General features: G+C 44.9%; 2 long non-coding RNA genes across 2 annotated transcripts; both read right to left on the bottom strand.

Annotated features, from left to right (window-relative positions):
• Positions 1–687: 687 nt before the first annotated feature.
• Positions 688–14,184, bottom strand: LOC125630654 (uncharacterized). The gene is made up of 3 exons (XR_007354734.2): positions 14,137–14,184; positions 2,203–2,390; positions 688–1,278 (listed from the first exon to the last, which is right to left on the bottom strand). It is a non-coding gene; the product is annotated as an uncharacterized LOC125630654 (long non-coding RNA).
• Positions 14,185–24,282: 10,098 nt separating this feature from the next.
• LOC142070881 (uncharacterized) lies at positions 24,283–26,138 on the bottom strand. The gene is made up of 2 exons (XR_012666798.1): positions 26,054–26,138; positions 24,283–24,573 (listed from the first exon to the last, which is right to left on the bottom strand). It is a non-coding gene; the product is annotated as an uncharacterized LOC142070881 (long non-coding RNA).
• Positions 26,139–27,171: the final 1,033 nt, after the last annotated feature.

The following is a 27,171-nucleotide window of genomic DNA, read 5'->3' as shown; positions in this document are numbered from 1 at the left end:
GATCACAAGGGACGTTTCACCAACATCAACATGGGATGGCCAGGAAAGGTACATGATGCTCGCATCTTCAGGAACTCTGGTCTGTTTCAACAGCTGCAGCAAGGGGATTTCTTCCCAGACCAGAAAATAACCGTTGGGGATGTTGAAATGCCTATATGTATCCTTGGGGACCCAGCCTACCCCTTAATGCCATGGCTCATGAAGCCGTACACAGGCAGCCTGGACAGTGGTCAGGAGCTGTTCAACTACAGGCTGAGCAAGTGCAGAATGGTGGCAGAATGTGCATTTGGACGTTTAAAAGTGGGCTGGTCTCAGCGAAACCAATATTCCCACTGTTATTACTGCTTGCTGTGTGCTCCACAATATCTGTGAGAGTAAGGGGGAGACGTTTATGGCGGGGTGGGAGGTTGAGGCAAATCACCTGGCTGCTGGTTATGTGCAGCCAGACACCAGGGCGGTTAGAAGAGCACAGGAGGGCGCGGTACGCATCAGAGAAGCTTTGAAAACCAGTTTCATGACTGGCCAGGCTACGGTGTGAACGTTCTGTTTGTTTCTCCTTGATGAAAACCCCCACCCCTTGGTTCACTCTACTTCCCTGTAAGCTAACTGCCCTCCCCTCCCCCTTTGATCACCGCTTGCAGAGGCAATAAAGTCATTGTTGCTTCAAATTCATGCATTCTTTATTAATTCATCACACAACTAGGGGGATAACTGCCAAGGTAGCCTCGGGAGGGGTGAGGGAGGAGGGAAGGACAAGGCCACACTGCACTTTAAAACTTATTGAATGCTAGCTTTCTGTTGCTTGGGCAGTCCTCTGGGGTGGAGTGGTTGGGTGCCCGAAGGCTCCCTCACCTCATTCTTGGGCGTTTGGGTGAGGAGGCTATGGAACTTGGGGAGGAGGGCGGTTGGTTACACGGGGGCTGTAGCGGGGGGCTGTGCTCATGCTGCCTTTCCTGCATCTCAACCATATGCCAGAGCATATCAGTTTCATCCTCCAGTAGCCTCAGCATTGATGCCCGCCTTCTGTCAGCAAGCTGACACCACCTATCATCTTCAACCCACCACTTATTATCTTCAACCTGCCACCTGTCTTCACGGTCATATTGTGCTTTCCTGGACTCTAACATTGTCTTCCTCCACGCATTCTGCTGGGCTCTTTCGGTGCGGGAGGACAGCATGAGCTCAGAACATTTCACTGCGAGTGCATTTTTTTTCGCCTTCTAATCTTCACTAGCCTTTGGGACGGAGATGATAGGGGGAGCGTTGAAACATTTGCAGCTGCGGGATGAAAAAAAAGGGAGAGTAGTAATTAAAAAGACACATTTTAGAGAACAATGGGTATCCTCTTTCAGGGTGAACCTTGCTCTTAACATTACATAGCACATGTGCATTCGGTACAAGGTCTCATTTTGCCTCGTATATTGAGGTCTGCTGGTTTGGTGTGAGAGATCACACACGCAGGGCCAGTGGGCAACAGAATTCGGCTCGCAGGCAGCCATGGTAAGCCTTAGTCTTTTGGCTTCTTTAACCTTCATAACATGTGGGAATGGTTTCAAACAGTAGCACCCCCATTTCCCATACCAAACAGCCGTTGGGTTGGCCATTTCAAATGGGTTGGCAATTTAAAAGGAGGAGCTGCGGTTTTTCGGTTAAAGTGCAGCAAAAACCCAGCTAAACCCCCCCGCCCACACCCAATTCTCTGGGATGATCGCTTCACCCCTGCCCCCACCGTGTGGCTAACAGCAGGGATGATTTCTGTTCAGTCACAGGCAAACAGCCCAGCAGGAAGGGCCACCTCTGAATGTCCCCTTAATAAAATTACCCTGTTTCAACCAGGTGACCATGAATGATATCACTCTCCTGAGGATAACAGATAAAGAACGGATGTTGCTTGAATGTCAGCAAACACCGGGACCATACGCTGCCATGCTTTGTTATGCAATGACTCCAGACTAAGTGCTACTGGCCTGACATGATAAAGTGTCCTACCATGGAGGACGGAATAAGGCTGCCCTCCCCAGAAACCGTTTGCAAAGGCTTTGGGAGTACATCCAGGAGAACTTCATGGAGATGTCCCTGGAGGATTTCCGCTCCATCCCCAGACATGTTAACAGAGTTTTCCAGTAGCTGTACTGGCCGCAAATTAATCATTGAACACGCTTGCTTTTAAACCATGTATTATATTTACAAAAGTACACTCACCAGAGGTCCCTTCTCTGCCTGGTGGGTCTGGAAGCCCACCTTGGGTGGGTTCGGGGGGTACTGGCTCCAGGTCCAGGGTGAGAAACAGTTCCTGGCTCTCGGGGAAAATGGTTTCTCTGCTTGCTTGCTGTGCGCTATCTTCAACCTCCTCCTCCTCCTCCTCTTCCTCGTCCCCAAAATGCACATCCCTGTTGTGTGATAATCCATTGACGGAGTCAAAGCACAGGGGTGGGGTAGTGGTGGCTGCACCCCCTAGAATGGCATGCAGCTCATCACAGAAGCGGCATGTCTGGAGCTCTGACCCCGAGCGGCTGTTTGCCTCTCTGGTTTTTTGGTAAGCTTGCCTGAGCTCCTTAAGTTTCATGTGGCACTGCTGCGGGCCTTGTTATAGCCTCTGTCCTTCATGCCCTTGGAGATTTTTTCAAATGTTTGGGTAGTTAGTCTTTTGGAACGGAGTTCTGATAGCATGGATTCGTCTCCTCATACAGTGATCAGATCCCATACCTCCCGTTCGGTCCATGCTGGAGCTCTTTTGCAATTCTGGGACTCCATCATGGTCACCTCTGCTGATGAGATCTGCACTCACCTGCAGCTTTCTAGGCTGGCCAAACAGGAAATGAGATTCAAAAGTGTGCGGGCCTTTTCCTGTCTACCTGGCCAGTGCATCTGAGTTGAGAGCGCTGTCCAGAGCAGTCACAATGGAGCACTCTGGGATAGCTCCCAGAGGCCAATACTGTTGAATTGCGACCACACTACCCCAAATTCGACCCAGCAAGGTTGATTTCAGCACTAATTCCCTTGTCGGGGGAGAAGTACAGAAATCGGTTTTAAGAGCCCTTTAAGTCGAAGTAAATGGCTTCGTCGTGTGGACAGGGGCAGGGTTAAATCGATCTAACGCTGCTAAATTCGACCTAAACTTGTGGTGTAGACCAGGGCTTAGAGGCACCCAGGGAGTAGTGTGTAATTTTCCCAGGTTACTGGGTGGGGGTCTCAAGCCGGTTCTGTGTTTGCATTGAACCCAGCTCTGGTTGCTGCCAACTCCACCCGGCAGAAGGGTTACACACCCAACTGCCAATGGCCCTCAGGCCATTCCAGTGGCTAAGGATGCTGTAACCATACTCTGTTCCCCAGGAATGTCCTTTGCTTAAATCTATGGTACTAATACAATATTGATACTGATTCCATTTAATCTGCATATTTTTGTTTTAGTTTCATAATGGTTTTTCCAATTTATTTTTGCTGAGTTAGTATGGGTGTATGGCTGGGAAGGCATTTTTAGAAGGTATGTTAGCCACATCTGGAAACTGTTAACATAGCTATAAAGAAAAAAGGGGGACAAGCTGCCCCAGAAGGCATACTGTAAAAATTTGCCTTAGACTGTCCCTGAAGTCTATCTGATAAAATATGAGACGTATTTCTCTACTGTATTCCACTGTTTCCCACATATGTCAGTGAAACCTGTGGCTATGTTTTCAGAAGTGCTGGGCACCCACAGATGCTATTGACTTTAGTGGGAATTGCAGGTACTCAGCCCCTCAGAAAATCAGACTGGTATTGTCTGGATGTTTATAAACAATGATAAGTATCAAGCACATTTGTTTTGCTGGATCAGTCACATTTTACCTTTGAGAAGAGCACGGCCTGAAAAATCTATCTGAACTGGCACTGAGTATCCGCAAGGGAGGAGAAATTAGCAGGAATATCCAGGGGATAAGACCAATGTTTTCAGAGCTGCCTGTGTTTTCCTCTTGTTACTCTGAATCGGATACTCTTTTGATGTGGTGAGAAGCTAAAATGGAAGTTATTAATACATGCAAAAGCGTTTTATGAGATGGAGGGGGAATGTTCTGAAAACAAATTCAGATTTTTGTTTAGGAACAAACGCAAAACAAATCGTGATGAAAGGCTCTGCCTTTGCATGGACTAAATGCCACTTGAGGAACCAAGGGGTTTATTTATTTAACACAGGGAAACTGGTATATCCTCCTTTTTCCAGAAGGATGTGTTGGTGGCAGTAATACTATTCAATTACTCTTGTATAGTTTCTTTCTTTAAGGGAGTGGTGGATGGAATAGCACGTCCCCCTCATTTATTTTGTCCACCGTTTAGGCCTAAGATCTGACACCAATTTTGGTTCATTCATTTCAGGTTCCACGTGTTCTGTATTTTACCAAGCATGATTTTAACATAGTCCTTGAATTATATCTGTGTGGCCTTTTTTGTTTGAATTAATTTAGTCGGTCTGCCTAGTTCTCTTGCACCTGTTTTACATTCATTACCGAAAACAACTTGACCTACTTTCCAGCAACATTTGTTACGATAGATTATTATAACATCTGAACTACCATATATATATATTTTTTTACAATTGAGCTTACAATTAGAGTAAATTTGTAGTCCCAGATGTTATAACACCTCCCTCTCTAGCATCATACCCCATCTGCCCCCATGTCCTATCTCCTCATCCAATCAGTCCCAGGATTTGCTCCCTGTTTTCCTAGCCCCGCCTCTTTCCCCCATATCTTCATTCCCCCACCACATCCTGAACTCCACCCCACTTATCTCCTGTGTTCCTGTCTCCTCCCAGATCCTGGCCACCCTCATCACCTCATGTCCAGTCTCCAGTATTGTTGTCCTCATCGTTCCACCCATATATTGCATGGAGCCCCCTCCCCCCAGCCTCATGTCAGGGACACCACACACACAGGGTTGTGTGGTGCAGCCAGGGTTGTAGCCAGGTTTGGCAACATAGTTTGTTCCAGTCTGTGTGGTCCAGACTTTCCCTGGTGCCCTTATTTTCAAATTTTTCTCCTATGTGAAGGGCTTCACTCACAGACCCCCAGGCCTCAAAGTATAGGGGCTCCCCACCTTGCTGGGACTTTCACCCCCTGACTCCTGGTGCCTATGTTAAGGAACAGTTAATGCATGCAGGGTGCAGTGTTGTAGAACGGGGTGGCATACTGCGTTCTGCCTAGGGTGGCAGATTGTTTTGAGCAACCTGTGAAAACTGGGCCTTGGGATCCCCCTGTCAGGGAAACTGAGGAAAACTCATTGATACTCAGGCGTAGGCACCCACTTCTGCTGGCATTGGTGGGTGCTCAACCCCCATCTGCCCCTGACCCTGCCCTCATTCTGTCCCTGCCCTGCCCCTATTCCAACCTCTTCCCCAAGTCCCCACCTCTTCGCTGCCTCCCCCCCCCCGTCCCTCCCAAGCTTGTTATGCCACAAAATAGCTGTTTTGTGGCGGCAGGCGCTGGGAGGTAGGAGGAGAAGCGGGGACGTGGTGCGTTCAGGGGAGGAGGCAGGGGTGAGGTGGGGCGGGGGGGGGGAGCTTGGCACCCACCAATTTTTCCCCATGGGTGCTCCAGCCCCAGAGCACCCACAGAGTCTGCACTTATGCACTCAGCACACCGCTGGGTGCTAGCACCCCCTATGTGGAGGGAAGCAGAAGTTCTATTGCCCCCCTCTTGGTGTCCTGCCTCTGCTCTGCTGAAGCTTCTCTCTCCTCTCCTCTACCCACCTGGCCCAGACCCACCTTGCTGTGCCCAGACTGATCTGCTTCAGGGAAGGCAAGGAGGAGCCAGCTACCTTGACTGCATGGCCCTCTCTCCCTGCTGTGTGAAAGCAGAGCTTTACTGCAGCAGAACGTAGTGTAGGCAAGAAGCAGCAGCCCCTCCATTCTGAGCCCTTGCCCAGCTGCACCCTATGTCCTCAATTAGGCCCCCACCCCAGTCATCCCTTAGCTTGCCCTGCCACAAATGCCACAGAGTTTGAGAACCTCTGCTGTTGAATAATGTCTTTTAGGGGTGAGGCCGGGGAAGAGAACCCACAGGCTCTCTGCCAGAAATCTTTGGGCCCCTACCTTCTGGGAAAACACTCCCAATCTAGTTATCTGAACTCTGAGTTTTCACTCACTCCTCTCTCCCTTGACACTGTAATTATGAAGACTACTCAGTGCTGGTGTTCACCAAACCCTTGAGGTGCCAGTAATGTGCCAGGTGTACCACGACAAGGGTTGCCAATTTTGGTTGGATGTATTCCTGAAGATTTAATCCCATGACATCATCTTTAATTCCTGGAGACTCTAGGCCAATCCTGGAGGGTTAGCAACCCTAACATGACTCAGACAAGCACTGTAGGTGCTTATAGGCAGATAAGCCTTATAGGTGCTGCCCCTGGGGATCCCAATAACCACTCGGACACAGGGGTGAGTGAAAAGGGATTTTACTACTGCTGGCAGGAAAGAGGAAGGCTGCAAATACCCTTAAATACCCTTAAACAGCTACAGTTTGAAGTAAGCCATAGTGGTTCCTGGCTGGGCTTCTCAGGGCAGTGCAATCAAGAGTCAGGGCTGTTGAGGCCCAGTGCTCGGGGTGCCCACTCCAGTCTTTATGCAAGCAAGAGTGTGCAGGTTTCCAGGCCAGGGACACTTAGTGGTGTGTCTCCTTGAGGCCCTGCTGCATGGGCACCTTGTCCCATTACTGCTGCTCCCCCATATGTCCCACACAGGCCTGCACCTGGCTGAAGGGTTGCCAACTCTCCAGGATTGTCCTGGAGTCTCCAGGTATAAGATTAATCCTTAATTAAAGCTTATGTCGTGTGATGGAACCTCCAGGAATACATCCAACCAAAATTGGTAACCCTACCTGGCTGTGATGTCTGGCAGTTGCAGCCTGTTCCACACGTGGCTCTGCCTACAGTTCCTGGGGGCTGTTCTCTGCATCTGGCTTCTTGGGGGCTCAGTATTAGCCCTGCTGTGGTTGCTTCCCAAAAGTGCCTCATCTCTTCCTGAGTCAGGGTCCTTCCTCCTAACTAGTCAAGGGAAAGGGAAGTGCAGTGGAAAGAAGGGCTGATGGGAAATGAGGGCTTGGTTATTTCCTGCATCAGGTCCTTTCTCCCTCCTGACCAGGAAGAAGTGGATGTGCAGTGGGGAGGGGTTTGACACTCGTAGTCTTCTGCTTAGCAGGTTCATCACAGCACATTCCCATATCTCTTCTCCCAGTGCATTCCTCCTCCTTGACAAACTGGCACATGCTCTGTGCTCTCTCTGTGGGAACAAGCCAGAGCGGGCCTCACTTCCTCCTTATTCTGATTCAGAGCTGAGGTCAGGCTCCTTCTGACTCACAGCGTTCAGATTCCAAGGGATCTGCCCGCAACCATCCCTGTGGCTAAGGACTAGAAAGGTCTCTCTCTTCAGCAGCTCTTTAATCAGCCACTGGAATCACTGGTAAGTAATGTGAGGAACTTCCTCCTCCCATGAGGACTGAACATGTTGCTTTTGAAATGGTCCCAGCTCTTGCTGATTCAGAGAATTGACGAACTGGTGTTGGGAAGTGAGTGCAGGTTTCCTCCCTGACAGCACAGAGCGTTAGCGCTACTCCACCAACAGACTGAACGTGGTTAGGAAATATTTCCAATGACAGATTTGCCAAAAATTCTGGTTTGTTTTAAAGCTTTGCTTATACCACAATTACACAACTTGCCCCAAAGCAAAGAACTTAGGAGTCCCTCAGCCGAATAACACTTGCACCCAGAGTAAAGCCCTTTTATTTGGCTTTTGATTAATCTACCAAGATTCAGTGGGACTAATTACAGGACTACGAGCTGCATGTTGGGCTCATGTCCCTTAGGGGGGAGACAAAGTACATTAGGAAATATGGACATTTATTCTTCCAATTATAAATGCCTTTCACCCATTCCAAATCATAGAATCATAGAATATCAGGGTTGGAAGGGACCCCAGAAGGTCATCTAGTCCAACCCCCTGCTCGAAGCAGGACCAATTCCCAGTTAAATCATCCCAGTCAGGGCTTTGTCAAGCCTGACCTTAAAAACCTCTAAGGAAGGAGATTCTACCACCTCCCTAGGTAACGCATTCCAGTGTTTCACCACCCTCTTAGTGAAAAAGTTTTTCCTAATATCCAATCTAAACCTCCCCCACTGCAACTTGAGACCATTACTCCTCGTTCTGTCATCTGCTACCATTGAGAACAGTCTAGAGCCATCCTCTTTGGAACCCCCTTTCAGGTAGTTGAAAGCAGCTATCAAATCCCCCCTCATTCTTCTCTTCTGCAGGCTAAACAATCCCAGCTCCCTCAGCCTCTCCTCATAAGTCATGTGTTCCAGACCCCTAATAATTTTTGTTGCCCTTCGCTGGACTCTCTCCAATTTATCCACATCCTTCTTGTAGTGTGGGGCCCAAAACTGGGCACAGTACTCCAGATGAGGCCTCACCAATGTCGAATAGAGGGGAACGATCACGTCCCTCGATCTGCTCGCTATGCCCCTACTTATACATCCCAAAATGCCATTGGCCTTCTTGGCAACAAGGGCACACTGCTGACTCATATCCAGCTTCTCGTCCACTGTCACCCCTAGGTCCTTTTCCGCAGAACTGCTGCCTAGCCATTCGGTCCCTAGTCTGTAGCGGTGCATTGGATTCTTCCATCCTAAGTGCAGGACCCTGCACTTATCCTTATTGAACCTCATCAGATTTCTTTTGGCCCAATCCTCCAATTTGTCCAATCTCCTGCCACAACCTCTTCTGGCAATTTTTGGGGAGAGGGGGAGGGAGGGGAGAAAAGGGAGGGGGGTTGTATTGGCTGCAACCAATTTTTAAAAATCCTTGTTCAATCCAAAGTGGTTCATCAGGTTTGAAAGTGAATTTTCAACTTGCCAGGCGTGGGTTTGGAAAAAGTCTGCTGAATGTCATTTTTCCACAGTAGACTGTAGTCCAAAAGTTACATGGAATTTGGTATGGTTTAAATAGGCTTTTGAAATGTGAATGCGGAAATGAAGTTTTATTTATCTTTGCTGTGGGTGGCCTCTATGTTCTGGGGTACATTATTAGTAGTAAAACAATCTGAAGGTTGCTGTGCAGCCCCCATAAAATATATACACATGGAATTTATATAACCCTTCTGCCAGGCTGTGTCAGCAGCAACAAGGGCTAGGTTCAATATCTGGGATCCTCTTAATATTACAAAAGGGAACCAGATTGAGACCCCACCCAGAAGTCCATGAAAACTAAACACCACCCAAGCACCTCTCAGAGGCAATGATTCCCCACTGGCAAACACTGAGTCTGTGTATAACAAAAAACATTTTATTAAACGGGAGAGGGGAACTCACTATTAATTTGGGAAAACACTGCAACAGCAATTCAAAACTATGCAAACCATAAGTAAACTCTTGCCCCGCAGTATCTTTGGTAGTGACCTGTGACTCAGTTTCACACTTTGCAGAGTGAAAGTCCCGTGGATGAATATCCCTTGAACACACCTCTCCCCTTTCCCTCTGCTGCACCCCAGGTTGTCTGAATTCAGCAAAGTCCCAGAATTCAGGGTTGCATTCACATGGGTTCAGCTCCCACTCCTGAAGGGGAGGAGAGGCACTGAAGAATGCTGCTAACCCCTTTGCTACCACTTCTGCTTCTAGCTGTGATTATGTATTGTGAGGTTCCACCCCATCCCTATTCTTAGTGATTTCACCAGAAAGCAGGTAACCTCATTGCTACATCCTCTGCATTGCTTTTTACTGCACTGCTATCACCACACTGCAGGTAAGGGCCAGCCCTCTAGACATACTCATCTGTGATTTCAGCTCTTATAATCGCTGATTAGCAGAAACAAGGACACTAATTTGAATCTGGTTAGCTGTAGCTTTAAACACTGAAATAGAAGTATCAAATAGTATCTAGAACCCTTTAAACAGCCTCTAAACCAAAGTCTAGATCTTTACCTCTGAGTTCAGTTGAAGTTGGCATCACTACCCCCTGCTTAGCAAGTGAGGTGCAAGTTAGGGTGACCTCCCTTAATTAGGGCCTGCTAAGTACAGTTCTTTTGCCTCCAAAATAACATTTCCTTGCCCCTGAATTCAAGAATAAAGTGAATTTTAACTCAAAACAGCCAAAGCAGGTTGGCAAAGCAGGTTTGTCTGCTGATCACCTGCACAAAGTATGTGTGTCTCTGCAAATATGGTCTGCTCTTGAGGTCTTTCCCCAGTTCATCAAAAGATGGCAGGGGAGAGCTCATCTAGACCTTGGCTTTCAGTTTTACATTCATGGAAGTTCCACATGGAATAGGGGTTCTTTCATTAGCCATCTTAAGAATAAACAGATACTTGCTGTTAAACTTTAGGATGTTGTGCAATCAAGTTTACGTTAACTTCTTTTAGGTATAAACTAAGTTGTGACCAATGGTTTCCAAGGTACCATGAAGTCTTCATCTTCTTGTTTTTTACACGTGAACACCCATATGGAGTATTTTACAGTTTTAAAGCATAAAAAATGGTCTCATTCATCAGAGGCTACTTTGATTTTCATTTTACAATAAATCAATAGGCACATAGCTTTTTGCTGCCCTCATTCACAACTGAGAAACCTTTCATCAGCTTGACTGCTCTGATCTCATTACACTAAATACACTCAGGAGTAGCTAACAATTGTGAGATATATAATTTTATTATTTTAACTATAGTTTTTTCCCCTCTGGACTGAGCAGATTGGCTTCAGCAGCCAGAAAAGTCCCCTCTATCTCCTGAAAGTCCTACAGTACAAAGACCCACAAAAACAACTTGTAATGAGCAATCTTTACAAATAAAGCCAACCAAGTGGGTGCATGTTGTTTTCAGTTTCACTGAAAGTTTCACTGTTTTCAGTGCCACTGTGCCTAATATGCTTGCTTACTATGTGGAGCCAGCAACGGTGGCTATAAACCCCTTCTTCCCTGCCTCCCCCCCCCCCCCCCCCAAAAAAGGTAGAAGGTGGAAAGAAACAATGCTAACTGACAAAAAGAAGTAGCGCTCCCACCCTTCCAAAAAAGGAGAATTATTTTTGGTAGAAAGTAGTCACTGGCATTAACAGCATTTGTTTTTACATCATTGTTCAGCATTACTCTACACAAGGAAAACAGCTTCTGGATCTATGACAGACTAACAGCAACAGAGAAAGACCTTCCTCTGCCCTTCAGCAATAAGAATGTCCTGATCACACAGAATCTGATCAGAATAAAAAAAAATCTGATCACCAAAAAAGATTTTTATGGTACAGGGACTGATTTGATTTTGACACAGCTGTGCAAGTGTCAAAATGTGGGATGTGCATTTGCCTAGTTTGAAATAGAATTGAGCCTATTAAAGTTTGAATAATCTCTAGTTAGCTCATAATTCTCTCATATTCTGAATCCTCCTGATGTCTCTGTTGCTCTTATACACCCCTATTCCCTACCCCTGATTCTGCAAAGACTTAAGCATGAGACTAAACTGGGACACGTGTTTCATTAGCTTCAAAGTGAAAAAGTCTGCAGGATCTCTGTAGGATTGGGACCCACGTATTTCCTCCCATCCAAACAAGTACACACTCTTCCAAGCCAAAAATTCAAGCAAAGGTTGAGGTTTATTACTCTACTCTTTTCACTGAAGAATGAGGTTGGTTTCAGGATAACTCATTTTAACTAAGTAGGACAGAAACCCGGTCCACAAATCACTGCCTACGGCGCCAGCATGTGGCTAACTGCACAATGGTTTGAGGAACACTCTGTGGCTCCTGTTGTCTCATTTTCAGGATGAGGCCACTTGAGCAATACTTTAATTTCCCACTAAACTTAATGTTTTTATGCTGAAGAGCACCTTTTGCTGGCTGCCAGACATGTTGTAAACCGATGACTCAAAGTGAGAGCAAAGGAAAATGGTACAAAACAGAGAAACAACAATGTGTAAGTACCAACATGTCAAGTGCTTCCAGATTCAGGGGAACAATTTTTCTCCTTGCTTATACCTGTGCAATCACCCAAGGGCAGAATTTGACCCACTTTAGCTCCTGGGATTTTTACTGTTGCATTATGCCAAAACTGCCTGCCTTATTGGAATAGGGTCATGCTGGGTCTGCTGTTCAACAAAATACCCATGAACGAAGTCCTGACACCTCTGTCTTATTTCTGCTGATTGATTATTAATCCTTAGATCAGGCACCGTTGGACCTTATGGAAGGTCAGTTGTTAGGAAGTAGCTGACAGTGCCTGTGTCAGGCTGGGAAGAGGAAACAACTGGTATTTACTATTAAGTAAGAGCTGGTTTTCACTCATTCCAAGTACTGATCATTGTCCTGTAGTGAGAGAAAGAAAGGAAAAAGCCTGCTACACTCTGGACTTTCTCCTTCTAATGGGAAACACTAAGGTCTGTTTTCCTAAACTTCAGCTATGCTGTAGCCATATGCCATCTAACTAGTCTGCTTGCTGTTGTAAATAGGAAATAAAAATAACCTCCTCTCTGTTTAGGGAAAAGTTGGCAAGACAGGGATTTGGGAAAAAAGAGAGCTTTCCTTCCTTTCATACTTTCATACTTTCCTTCCCCATCCATATGTTGCTCACATGCACATGTGCACCATGAAAGAAACACTTCCCACTCCAGCGAAGGAGCTGAAGTTAATTAGAAATCACCATGGACTTCTTACTTGTAGAGGGGAAGAACTGGAGCTCAGAGTCCTAACTTTTCTCTATATCCTCAGGATTTCTAAACATCCAAGCAAAGGATGGCAAGAAACCCCATTCTCTGCTATTAATTCTCCACAGGTCCCAAATCACTTCAAAGAAAGCAAAAAAAAATTACAGTTTCTGGATATCTCCTGGTCACAGATTGACTTTAGCATCTAACCTAACTGCATTATAACCTCAGGAACATTCAGTCCTGGTCCATAGACTGTGAGAACCTATATTTATCATTGTCCTAAGCACTGTACGTGTACTGCCCCCAAGTAACTTACAATCTAAAGCCCTGACTAGGGTTGCCAACTTTCTAATCGCACAAAACCAAACACCTTTGCCCCGCCCCCCACTCACTCTATCCCCCTCCCTCCCTCAGTCGCTTGCTCTCTCCCACCCTCACTCACTTTCACCTGGCTGGGGCAAGGAGTTGGGGTGCGAGAGGGTGTCAGGACTCCAGCTAGGGGTATGGGCTCCAGGGTGGGCCAGAAATGAGTGGGGCTGGGGCAGGTGGTTGGAGTATGGGGGGGACTCTGGCTGGAGGTTTGGGCTCTGTGGTGGAGCTGGGGATGAGGGGTTTGGTGTGCAGGAGGGGGTGTGGGCTCTGGGAAGGAGTTTGAGTGTGAGAGGGGGCTTGGGGCTGGGGCAGGGCAATGGGATGTGGGAGGGCATGTGGAGTGCAGGCTCCAGGAGGGAGCTCAAGGCTGGGGTAGGGGTTTGAGGTAAGGGAGGGGTGAGGAGTGTGGGCTCTGGGAGGCAGTTCTGACCTGGGACAGGGGGTTGGGGTGTGGGCTAAAGTTAGGCAGCGTTTTAACTCAAGCAGCTCCCAGTCGGTGGCACGGCAGGGCTAAGGCAGGCTCCCTGCCTGTCCTGGCTCCACATGGCTCCCGGAAGCAGCTGGCATGTCTGGCTCCTAGGCGAAGGGGGCTCTGCGTGCTGCCGGCACCCACAGGTGCCATCTCTGCAGCTCTCATTGGCCACTGTTCTCAGCCAATGGGAGTTGCGGAGCTGGCACTCAGGGTAGGGACAGCGTCCAGAGCCCCTGTGGCCACCCCTGCCCTTAAGAGCCGGCCATGCCGGCCACCTCTGGGAGCCACAGGGAGCCTGCCTTAGCCCAGCTGTGTCGCCAACTGGACTTTTAGTAGCCCGGTAAGTGGTGCTGACTGGAACCACCAGGGTCTCTTTTCGACCAGGCATTCTGGTCGAAAACCAGATGCCTGGCAACCCTAGCCCTGACCATGCAACCATTTGGTCACAAAGGGACTACTCGCATGTGTAAAATTACATGTCTGTCACTTTTTGCAGTGTCAGAGCCTAAAAGAAAAGGAGTACTTGTGGCACCTTAGAGACTAACAAGTACTCCTTTTCTTTTTGCGAATACAGACTAACATGGCTGCTACTCTGAAACAGAGCCTAATAGGTAAGTCAGAGAATGTGAGAAAAGAAGTAATATTACCTCCTTATGCCTGGAGAACTACAGATTAAGTTCCTTGTCCAAAGTCACACGAGAAGGCTGTGACAGAGCCAGGAATCGCACTGGGCATTTCTGAGTCCAGTGCCTTAACCACAAAGTCCGGTCTCCGTCTCCAGCAGGAATTGTGGCAGCATTTAATTTCCTGAAGAACTTAGTTCTTTTTAGCACACTTTCTCTTTTATAGCTTCTTCTCCATTCTCTGAGCAGATTAAATGTACTGTTCGGCCAACCTCTGGCAAGATTTTTGTGGTTCCTTCTTTTCATGTTAATGTAAAATTTATGTTGCGTAGCAAAGTCATCTTGGATATTTTCTTGTTGTGCTGCAAGGAAACTCACTCATTTTAACCTCTTAGCTCATATGATGATTTTTCTTTAGTTTTGGGGAAATGGCAAATCAGAAGTTTGTACCACTTTGTTCTCAAGGATTTTAGAATACTAACGTGTTTGGGATTTGGGACTTGCCATTGATAAGGAAAGAGTCACAAGGTTACAACCTAATATTCAAATTCTGCAAGCTTAATTTTGTGATCTGTAAGTTGTCTCACTTCAGACTACTTGCAGTATGTAATTTTGTGATCTGTAAGTTGTCTCAATCAGACTACTTGCAGTATGTAAATTTGGGCATATACATAAGCCTTTGCTAGATTGGGGCCTGAAGCTATAAAGGAGGCCTTAAATAGTATGATTTTAAAAAGTATACAACTTTTCTGCTCTTGCAAAATCTGCACAAAACCATAAAAGGAAACCTTTGACTTTACAAACACAAATTCATGTGTTTCAGCATTAAGGCAGTTGTGTTTCATGCTACACACAGACTCTAAGTTATTGTGTAGACAGGGTCCCTTCCTGGGGTTTGGATTTATTGATACATCTCAAAATAACACAACATTGATGTCAGCCTAAGAAACTTCCCCTAGGGTTTCTTTCAAAGACCTGTGGCTCAGAAAGCCACCACTTACTTTTCAAATGTGTTAGAACAAATTAGGCCCACATCCAACATGACTCCACCATAAGTAATTGTCTTCAATTTTTTTTATGCAGAATTCTAGTAGATGAGCTGAGGGTGACTCAGCAGACATTCAGGCACAATTTTAGGCATGTCTATGCTACAGCCACACAGTGATGGCATTGCTGGTGCACTGCTGTAGTGTCATAGTGTAGATGCTTCTTACTTTGATGGAAGGGGTTTTTCTATTGATGGAGTTAATCCACCTCTCAGAGGCAGTAGCTAGTTTGATGGAAGAATTCTTCCATCAACCTAGCCATGTCTAGGCCAGGGGTTAGGGCAACCTAACTACAGCTCTTGGGGCATGATATTTTTCATAGCCCTGAGTGGTATAGCTAGGTCGATCTAATTTTTAAGTGGAGATCAGGCCTGAATCGGCTACTCCTGTTAAAGGGATCACTTGGATACCACTGAAGACTTGCTTTTAAATTCTATTCTTCCTGTAATTCACTGGATCTTTTATATCTGTATTATTACCCTTTATTGTAAAGTGCAACTTTGTTTTTAGGCATGTAAATGTTTGAATGATTTTTCTTAAAATTGAATTTTTATTCCCCATCTATAGTGATTTGTGGACTGAATTTTGTGTTGGTATGTTTCACTATTGATGTAAAATTATGGAAAACCAGAATAAAAAAGTTAACAAATTAATCTAACAAATAAGGGCTGCTTGGCAACACCTTCCATGTCATTATAGAATAAATATAGCTGTCTCTTAGGACACTTGTCCTCCTCATATACTGTCAAGAAAAATGTTGTTAGATCTATTCATGTCTTTTAGTAGACCATTTGCTCTCTCTCCTAGTGAGTAAAGGGATCAGCCCATAAACTTTGTCAGTATTTTCTTTTACTTCATTATTAACTGCTGACACTCCTGTCTCCTCTGTGCTCTTGGGTCTCTTGAGCAAGTATTTGTGATTTCTTTAAAAAACTGTCTGCCTTTTTTGATCTGTTGCTGTCCTGTGTATTTCACAACTCCCTAATATGGATTTAATGTGCCTGATTAGCTGAAGCTATGATAGTTTAAAGCTTCCTGAAAACTGGTTAAATAGTCCGTGGTGAGAGCAGGTGACCCTGTCTTCCTAAGGCTAATGAGTCAATTCTAAGCATATATGGAAATACAGGCTGTTTCCTTCTAATGCATATCTTGATTCTTCTTTTTCTCCATTTTCTTTGTCCATTTCCCTGAATCTTTCTTTCCCTGCTTTGTGCTGTTTCAATCTCTGTCTTTCCTTCCTTGTCTTCCCAGATCACTCATCTCTTCCCACCATCTTATTCTTCTCTCTTGTAACCTAATCAGCACTCTCTCCCTTCTTTCTTATTACTCATCTACCCTAAAACTTTCTTTTTCTCTTCTCCCACCTCTGTTTCCTTTTTCCTGGGTAATGAACCCAGCAGCAAATCCCCAATTGCCAGGCATCCCACTAGGGGCGGTAACATCAGTTAAAGATGAGGCTTGTTTTAAAATGGCTGGACTAATCATTGCAGTGGGCCACACATTCTTAGCTGGAATCATTTGTGAGTAAATCTCAGTAACTCATAATCTGGCACTGAAATAAGCACTTTGTTTAGTCTAGAGCACTAAGCAAACTGGGCCCAACATCCTTTGCTTTCAAGCAGCAGTTGAGCCTTGTTGTATAACTGCAGTTTGCATGCCAGAGGGAGTGCATAGAGGTGCTACATAGATCAAAGTTGCATTCATTAGGGCTTGGCTGTATTAGCTTTAATTAGAAATGTAAGTTTAGAAGACAATACCTCATTTGTAAAATGGAGTGAAGCTAGAGCAGCACCACAGCCAAAAGCAACGTAGCTGCAGTATATTTCCTCCCTTAGTAGCAGTAACTAACCACACTTTTTACAAAAGAAGAAGAATGTAATTCTAAGTTAGCACAACATACTAAGTTATTTAGGTGAAGGTAAAGACAAAGAGAGACCATTCAAGGCTGATACTCTCTGTTTTTGTGTGCTCTGGGGGAGACACGAGGCAACAATGGCCACTAGTCTCAGTGAAAGATGGAATATTCACTTGTATTTTGAATTTCCTGGCTGTCCTCTGGCTCCTTTGCTTCCAAATACAATCAAGCTTGGGTCCCCACTCAAAAAATGTACCTTGACCCAACCTGCCTACCTCATCTCACTCTAGCCTTCTGTCGTAAATATAAAGGGAATGGTAACCACCTTTCTGTATACAGTGCTATAAAATCCCTCCTGGCCAGAGGCAAAACCCTTTCACCTGTAAAGGGTTAAGAAGAGGATAACCTTGCTGGCACCTGGCCCAAAATGACCAATGAGGAGACAAGATACTTTCAAATCTGGAGCGGAACGGGGGAGACAAAGGGTTCTGTCTGTCTGTGTGATGCTTTTGCTGGGAACAGATCAGAAATGCAAGCCTTCCAACCCCTGTTAGGTTAGTAAGTAATCTAGCTAGAAAATGCATTAGATTTTCTTTTGTTTAATGGCTGGTAAAATAAGCTGTGCTGGAGGGAATGTATATTTCTGTTTTTGTATCTTTTTGTAACTTAAGGTTTTGTGCAGAGGGATTCTCTATGTTTTGAATCTGATTACCCTGTAAGGTATTTACCATCCTGATTTTACAGAGGTGATTCTTTTACCTTTTCTTTAATTAAATTCTTCTTTTAAGAACCTGATTGATTTTTCATTGTTCTTAAGATCCAAGGGTTTGGGTCTGTGTTCACCTGCACCAATTGGTGAGGATTCTTATCAAGCCTTCCCCAGGAAAGGGGGTGTAGGTCTTGGGGGGATATTTTGAGGGAAGACGTCTCCAAGTGGTCCCTTTCCCTGTTCTTTGTTTAAAACGCTTGGTGGTGGCAGCATACTGTTCAAGGACAAGGCAAAGTTTGTACCTTGGGGAAGTTTTTAACCTAAGCTGGTAAGAATAAGTTTCAGGGTCTTTCATGCAGGTCCCCACATCTGTACCCTAGAGTTCAGAGTGGGAAGGAACCTTGACACCTTCATCTCCAAACAAAGTGAATGTGCCATCTACCACAGTTGTCTCGAGTTCCTGTTCTACCATTCCAGTCTGGCTGGATCCCCTCCCATCTGGCTTCCTCCCTCTCCACTTGGCTGCAACTGTTCTCATTAAGGTTTCCAGGAACCTGTTCCTGGGCATCCAGCTGAAGTCAGTGAGAGCCGTGGCTGCTCAGAACCTCTGAAAATCAGGCCCTAGGTCTCCACTGGCTTGCCTACATCGCACAATGTTACTGTGTTTGGACGCATCTGTGAACCATGGAATTAGATGACATGATTCTGACAATGAACACTGTAAAACTAGATGGATCATGTTCAGCATTGTGGCAGCTGGTTGTGTGTTAATGCTAAAGTTGAGCACCAAAAAGGGAGGTACCCAGAACTAGAGGCTATTCTCTTCCATGAGAAATGAACCAATACAGTCCAAGAGCATAACTTTAGCTCAAGTCTACAAAAAAGAGTGGGTCCTCTTAAATTCCAGACATTTTTTTAGGTGCATGTACTGAGAAAGGTTGGATGATTTGGGTGGTAGAGATAGTAATTATGTATCCCAAAGTCGGTATCAACGCATGTTGTCATTTAAAAAAACAACTGTGCTTCGCAGTAATGAGACCACAAGTCAAATTTTTACAGTATAGATACATATATTCTAGACTAAAATAGCAGTCACCGCAAACCACATGTTGACATTTTGCATATAACAGTGTGGTGTACTGTAGCTTTTACATTTTACTCCTTTTCGTCATCTTAAAGATACAGGTTCTCCACAAGTTATTTAAAAGGGACCGAGGAATGAGAGACAAATACAGAGAGAAAAAGAGGAACAACCTTGCACAATGGCAACTAGCACACTAAATCATTTGGCAACAGTAACCTTGAAGGAAAGCTGTGTGCTGGATAAGGGGTCAAGGAAATTCTAGACCTTCTGTACTGTGGTTATAAAGGATCCACATTAGTCATTTTCATTTGGAGGAAGAAAAATGTCCAGTCGCAGGCCTCCTGTACACATAAACATATACTGGTTTCATTAAAGTTGTATTTTTAAACTGATTTAGTTGAACCAGTGTAAAAAGTTGTGTGGACACATAAATATTTGGTTTAAACTTGATATATATCACTTTAGCTTACATTGGGAGATAAACTGATTGGTAAATTTATAAAAACAAGCTAAAGGGATATATATCAAGCTTAAATTGACAAGTGCCAATCAGAAAATTTGTCAACAGTTTTCAGTTGTAAAATACTGTTTGATTAAATTGATTTTTTTTCTCTAAGAATAAATCCTCATTCATTAATCTTTTCATACACATTGATGGATAATTTACTGCGCCAATGTGTGTCTAATTTGACCAAATTAAAAGGTGGTGTGATTTGCTTATATTTTGGAACATAAATTTTCAAATTTAAATTTCCAATCCAAGGAGTTTTTTCAGTATCATATCACATAGTGTCTCTTAGTGGGTTTTACTGTTCAATTAAAAGTGTTTTCTTTTTGCAAATGGTTTATTTTGTGGGCTAGAGATATTTGTGTAACTCGGGCAATACAGAACTGAATTTGGTCTGAAGTAAAACACTCAGCCTAATAGTTTTGATAGTAAAATGAAACTTTCTAAAGGGTAGATCACAATGGGTGCTGGAAAAAGCTTTTTCTCCCCTCAGTAACACTCATATGCAGGCAGACTAAATCCTTTCACAGCATTCTTTACTCAGCTGTTTGATGTAGTTCCAGCAACTTCAAACACAGGAGCCATCCAAACTGCTTAAAGTCAAAATGGCTGAGATTCCACTTTCACGGGAACCCAGAATAGCAACAGTGCAGCCTGACGATCATTTTGTAGAACTGGGAGGGAACTGCTGGCTAACGAACTAGACAAGGACCTCCTTCACAAGCCCCCTTTCCGGCAACAGTACTTGAAGCACCTTTCATAGATCTTTAGTAAATCTGCTTCAAACAAACAAGAGAACTCCTGACCAATGTATGCCACTGCTGTGCCAAAAGGAAAATAATTGAAACAGGAGCACGGTGGAAAATATGCCCACGAAAATTTGCAGATAATACAAAACTACTCAAGATAATTAAGTTCCAGGCAGACTACGAAGAGCTACAAAAGGATCTCACAAAACTGGGTGACTGGGCAACAAAATGGCAGATGAAATTTAATGTTGATAAATGTGAAGTAATGCACATTAGAAAATATAATCCTAACTATACATATACAATGATGGGGTATAAATTAGCTCTTACCACTCAAGAACGAGATCTTGGAGTCATTGTGGATAGTTCTCTGAAAGCATCCCCTCAATGTGCAGCAGCAGTCAAAAAAGCAAACAGAATGTTTGGAATCATCAAGAAAGGGATAGATAATAAGACAGAAAATATCACAGTGCCTCTATATAAATCCGTGGTATGCCCACATCTTGAATACTGCGTGCAGATGTGGTCACCCCAACTCAAAAAAGATATATTGAAATTGGAAAAGGTTCAGAAAAGGGCAACAAAAATGATTAGGGGTATAGAACGGCTTCTGTATGAGGAGAGATTAATAAGACTGGGACTTTTCAGATTGGAAAAGAGGTGACTAAGGGGGGATATGATAGAGGTCTATAAAATCATGAGTAGTATAGAGAAAGTAAATAAGGAAGTGTTATCTACTCCTTCTCATAATACAAGATCAAGGGGCCACCAAATGAAATTAATAGGTAGCAGGTTTAAAACAAATAAAAGGAAGTATTTTTTCACACAACGCACCATCAACTTCTGGAACTCCTTGCCAGAGGGTGTTGTGAAGGCCAATACTATAACAGGGTTCAAAAGGGAGCTAGATAGATTCATGTAAGATAGGTCCATCAATGGCTATTAGCCAGGATGGGCAGGAATGGTGTTCCTAGCCTCTGTTTGCCAGAAGCTGGGATTGGGTGACAGGGGATGGATCACTTGATGATAACCTCTGTTCATTCCCTTTGAGGCACCTGCCATTGGCCACTGTCAGAGGACAGGATACTGGGCTTGATGGACCTTTGGTCTGACCCAGTATGGCCATTCTTATGTAAACCTCCACAATTCAGACCTCCTTGTAAAGAACCAGCATAGTTATGTCAGAATACTCAAGATTTTGCTAAGGCAGTATGTATTTTCATAGCAGTCCTAACACTTGCTGGACTATGTGACTGTTCATAAGCCAGCGAGGATAGCTGAGCACTAGTATAACAGGGGTCGTGTACTATGGTCCCCTGACTGTGCACATATGACTACAGTACTAGCAGGACCAATAGAATCAGGCCCTCTGCCGATCCTTGCATATGAATTAACTCAGCCGGATGAGCAGGATTAGTAATGGCTGCATGGCAGAGAGTTCCAGAGTCTAGGTTCTGTCTGTGGGTCAACAGTGTCTCCATGGAATGCAGTTATTGTGGAGAGGTTAGGGTTTCGGCGAGACTGTTAGTTTCTCAGGTAGTGGTCCAGCCTATGGAAGGCTTTGAATATCAGAACAGAGGCCTGGAATTGCACTCTGTATTCAGTTGGGAGCCAGTGCTGAGAACTGAACAAAGAGGTAGCGTGTGCATGGCCACGGGGGTTGCTAAGGAGACAGGCTTTTCTGTTTCATACCAGCTGGAGCTTTTACAGGGTGCGTGGCTTCTTTCACCACAGCCAGGTCTGAGCACAACAGATGGAGCACGGCCTCCAGTTTGTGTGTGTGTGTGTGTGTGTGTGCGCGCGCGCACACGCACAGCTGTGGCTCTGAGTATCCAGTGACAGCGAGGAGGCCAAAAGGCTGGGGTCTGACTGAATGATCTGAAAGCAGATGCCCTCAAAAGAGGGGGATGTTATGGAGAAGGTGAGCTCTTCAAAGCACTCTCCTCTACCCATCTGCATTGCCTCCATTCTTCCTGGGTTCAGTTTCATCCAGGTGCTGATTGCAGCCAGGCATTGAGAAAGCTGAAAGATGGCGCTGTTCACCTTACGTTGTCTGCCTGAGGAGGGGAGACATTCTGTAACTTTTTCAAACCCAAGCAGCTCTAGGTATGGCACGAACACTGTCATCGGCCCGGCTGCAGGGTATCTTTGTGAGTCTCCGATAGCTGGCCATGTGCTCTGTGACCCACAGATATCTGTGCTGGAACTAGGGGTGCTGGGGGTGCTGCAGCACCCCCTGGGTTGAAGTGGTTTCCATCATATACAGGTTTTACAGTTTGGTTCAGTGACTCTCAGCACCCTTATATTCAAATTGTTCCAGTGCCAATGCCCACAGCCTCAGGAGCAAGCCCTTAGGCACCCAAAGCACTGAGCGCTATCCTATGGTATCTAATGCATAGTATATTCCCATGAGCACTTGCCCATTATGAAGAATGGAGGATCCCTTTACTAGGGCTTCCAGAAGTTCAGAGGTGTGATTACCCTCGCATGGTGCCTTTCATGGTGACAACAAAAGATTAACCCAGGAGTTCCTCACTTAGCCCCTATGGGCAGTCCAGTGCAAGGGTAAAATGTAGCTCTTCATTGGGCCTCTCCCCACAGCTCTCCCGATTCAAGCTGCAACTACAGCTGGCCCCTGCCGACAATGCCATGTGTTCTCAGCCTTCCAACTCCAGCTCCTTGGATGCCTCCTGCCCAACCTTTCTGTCCTAGCCAGCTACGAGGCTACTGCCTCCAGCCTGCTATGCTTGCTTTCCTGCAGCCTCTGGCCCTTTCCAGAGGCTGTGGCTGGTCTTCTCTGACCTCAGGATATCCTTTCCTTCTCCTGTATGTTAGTGATTCCTTAATTGTCCTTTAGTGGCTGGCTGTTGAACTAGGTAACTGCCCTTCACTGGCTAGATTGTTTGTTAATATCCAGCTCAGCTGGTGTGGAGGGAAAGCACCCAATAATAAACCAGTAGTCTCCTTACAAAACACTTCCACAAATCTGTTTAGCCACTAACTTTTCCCTATCATTTGTAATATTATTTTCTGCCAATTCTTATTCTATTTGCATTTATGGCATGACAGTATCTTTGTCAATACTTTCCCACTGCCTTCCAAAATCCCCTGCCTTTTCTTGGAGATGTAATGCTCAGCTGCTGTTGGAGTTGGCAGTCTTTTCAATGGGATTAGTGTTTGAGGTAGCTTTGGACCAGTTTACATATGATTTTAGGACACTACAACTCATTTCAGTTCATACAGCCCAAGAACGAAGAATGATGGTCTTTCAGGAACACTTCATACTGTGTTGATCTGTCCTGTATTTTTTTTCTGAATAGTTTCATTTTATCCTCATTTAATCCATTTACCACTGATCTGTTTTGTGGTGTGCGCATACTCCAGGTCTCCATCTGGGGCTTGTTGCTTTTTAGTACCATACATTCTACTCTAATACCCTGGCATGACTCTCTCGAAGATTTAGTTAATGCTACGTAGCTGTCTAGCAGTACAAGGTCTGTTCAGTAAGATTGCTGGCTCTTTACACTGATACAAAGCCTTAGGGCTCAGTTGTGGCTTAAAGCAATGTCAGTGGGGTGCTGCCTAAGCTAGAGCTGCTGGAGCCATTTTGTGCTGCGTGCATGCTACTTCCAGGAGAGGAAGGGGTGTGAAGTCATTGTGTTTGCTTGTGTGCTGCTCGCCTCTCACCCCCTCCACCTCTCAGCCCTTTGGTTAGAACAGCTATCATGGAACAGCCCTGGAGCTTGAGGGAGTGTCATTGTACCTTCCTCTGCCCCACTCCCCAGGGTTGCATCAGGTGTCCGGGGGTTGGTGAGGGGGGAATGCTTTCTGCACTCTTTCTCCTTGCATCATCATTCAGTATCTTAGGGCTAGACACATTCATCATAAATCTTGAGTGCATTGCTTCCAGGCTCACAATAGTCTAGCAATATTTTCAGTGTTATGATTTGAGTTAATCAATTATAATAAAATTGTGTTCTTTGCTTCTTTATGTGACATCTGCACTAAGGACTGCTGTTAATAGGCAGTTTCTTGTTTTGAGCAGCTAATTTAAAGTATTCCCTTGTGCTTTCCATTACAATTGTAATTGACCTTTAGGTAAAGATCCCCTTTACTAGGTGGCCAATTTTTCCTGGTCCCCAGGTGGTCACCACAAGCAGGCTTCACTGCTGTGAGACACACATCCAATAATCATGGAAAATTTAGCTCATGGGAATGGTAATAGAACATCAAGCCTTTTAATGAGCTCTTGGTTGTTAATTACATTCAGGACTAATCCAATTTCTTGGTGGACAGAAACAACCACCATAGCTGACACCAGAGTTTGCAATCACAAGAGAATCCAAAACTTCATGGACACAAACAGAACTACCCCCTTCATCCTTAGTGCCTCTAGAGCTGGACTACGGTTGAGTGTAGGAGAAGATGAGGCAGCGTGCATTGCTACTGCTTGTGCTGAACGCTGTTGTATGGAGAGAGGACTTCAGTCTCTGGAGCTAGCATTTGGCACCTTGCAAGAGAAAACAATTCCCTTTTAAAAGAAAAAGCCCAAATGCAAATTACACAAAACCACCAGTGAGTTACACAATATCCAGTTTAAGATCTTGTACATTGCATGTGGTTAAACTGGACTCATTAATGTTAAAATTGTTCAAAACAGTGCATTAATTTTGCTGCTCTTCTGACAGAGTTTGTGGTTCAACACTCTCACTTTCCAGGCTCCAATGAAATGATTTATGTATAATTTAATGCCTTTCCGCTGCCACGTGGATGAGAGACCCCTTGAACAATCTGCCAAAAAATAAAGGCAGCGCTTGTCTAAAGTAGAACTGAGCTAGGACTGGGAAACCCAATTTGCCAAACTACACAGACACAATTATGTAGCCCACTCTGACCCAGTCTTGGTACCCAGAAGAATGGTTACATGTTTGTGATCTTCATACCCGCAAACATTTCACTTAGCACAAATTCAGCCATTCATTCCGAAATAAGCCCCTGAAAGAGTGCTCTGAATCAGAGCAATAAGGAGAAGCAGAGGCAATCTAGAGGCCAAATGATGTTTTATCTCAATCAGTTGGGGTTGAGTAGAAATCAATTACGTGAGCATATTGGGCATATTCACACACAAATCAGAATTAGTAGTTTTAGCAGGAACCACTGCTTAGACATACACTGTAAACTACTGTAGATTGCTACTGTTACTGACTGTATATTTACTACTATTATCTTAAACTCACTCTGTAGGTAACAAATTAGATTTATGAAATAACAGAATTTGGAATTAGATAATACAGTGCAGTAGAACATAAACCCCACCGTTACATGTTCCCTTTTCAGTTTCTCAGTTTTCAACATCTGTAAGCCCAAAGTTTGAAGGAAAAGTTCTTGGGATGTTTAGTTATATCTTGAGCAATCCTCTTGTGCAATCTTTGTTTACTGTTTTGAGTTCCAGATTAAATAAAGACATGTATTCCTTGATGTGTTGGTTTCCTGACTGAACAGTTATCCCTGTGCTCCTTTCTGGCTTCCAGTCCCTTTGCTCTCTGACTGTTTCTTGATTGCTGTCACTTCCCTTCAGATACTCGAAGATGCTGTCTCACTTTTGCTACAGCTCACTTCCTCATTTCTTAAGTCTGTTCCTTTGTACGGTTTCTCTTTTTATTTCCTTCACTTTTCATTCTTGCTTTACTTTTCTCACAGTTTTTTAACAATGTTTTTCTACCAATTTCTTAGACTTCTTAGAGACTCTTTAGTTATTTAAACTCTTGTTTAACTGTACTGTTCTTCCTTTAACGTCTCCTCTCTTTACCTTATACACTGTCTTTCTTCTTTCTCGGCACTGTCCCTTTTGTGGCCATCCCTACTGTTCATACCACCTGTCTTTCCCGTCTTCCTTGAACTAAACTGTTACCAGGAATAGAGCTGAAAGCGTGTCTCTCTCATGATGCAGCTCAGCCACCACGGTCCCTATCCACTGGCTCCCCACTTACTGCGTCTCTTCTTTTCTGGTGCTGATTGCTGCTCTGCTTGTTATTGGCCTCTCCATCTCTCCTCCAGTGCTGAGCAGCCTCCCTCCAGACTCCACCAGCCGTTTCTGCACTGCCTGTTTGGCCTGCTCGCAGCTGCGCTTTTGGGGGGAAAGTTGCTATCAGCTCTCCCTGCCTGCTGGTTTGTTTTCCCCCAAAAAACAGCCTGGGCTCAAACTCACCCCACTTCAAATACCCCAGAGCCCTTCGAGTTCTCCAGACCCATCCCCCAGAGCAGCTTTTGTGAGCTCCCCTTTTAAAATTAAAAATAAATATTCTCGACATCATGAGGCTGCTTCTAAGCAGCAACTTGTGCTGGTTCCATTGCTTCTCAGACCCAACAGCCTCCAATACAGGTGGGGCATTTCAGCTGGGAAGAATTTGTGAGTGAAAGTGAGTTATTGGCTTCTAAATGGCTCTCAGTTCACACCTCCTCTTCTTAACCCTTTTTAATATTTTTCTCCTATGCTGGTCTTTAAACTGAAACAGATGCTGATGTTACAAATGTTACAAACCCTTGTGATTTTATTGTGACTCTCTCAGTAGCTGACATTTCTCTTAAACCTCCAATTCCTAAAGTCAGATTATGTGAGAATCTCAGCTAAAAAGTACCTTTCTAGCACATATTGTTGCAGAGAAATGCTTGAAAACTTAAGGGCTCAAAGAATGGGGGCGGGGGGGGGGGGAAAGGAAACCAAAGTTAATTTAAAAATCTTATGTTTTTTTGAGTGTTGTGACACTGGGTGTTTGATCCCAGGCCCACCGGCTCTCTAGGTGACATCCTTTGCTGCTGCATTGAACTGTTGTCCCTGACCAACAGCCTTACTGTTAAAAGACTACAGACTCATAGCTACCACATCCAAGGCCCCTAACTGGAGGGACATACAGCACACTCATTGGGTACCGGGACTATATAAAACCCCCACCAGGGAGAGGAAGCTGTCTGAGCAACACACCAGTGCCTGCTGATTGCTGCCTCCAGACTGCCCTGCTTTGTTGCCTTGCCCGATCTCACCTCGCTGAGCCAGCCCCTTGGATTGGATCTTTCAGCTGCGGACCCCTCTGAGAACTATGACCATTGC

This window comes from Caretta caretta, chromosome 1, assembly GCF_965140235.1.
Source record: "Caretta caretta isolate rCarCar2 chromosome 1, rCarCar1.hap1, whole genome shotgun sequence".
Lineage (NCBI taxonomy): Eukaryota > Metazoa > Chordata > Testudines > Cheloniidae > Caretta > Caretta caretta.
Note: the sequence above shows the minus strand (reverse complement) of the source record. Positions and strands in the feature narration are given on the sequence as shown.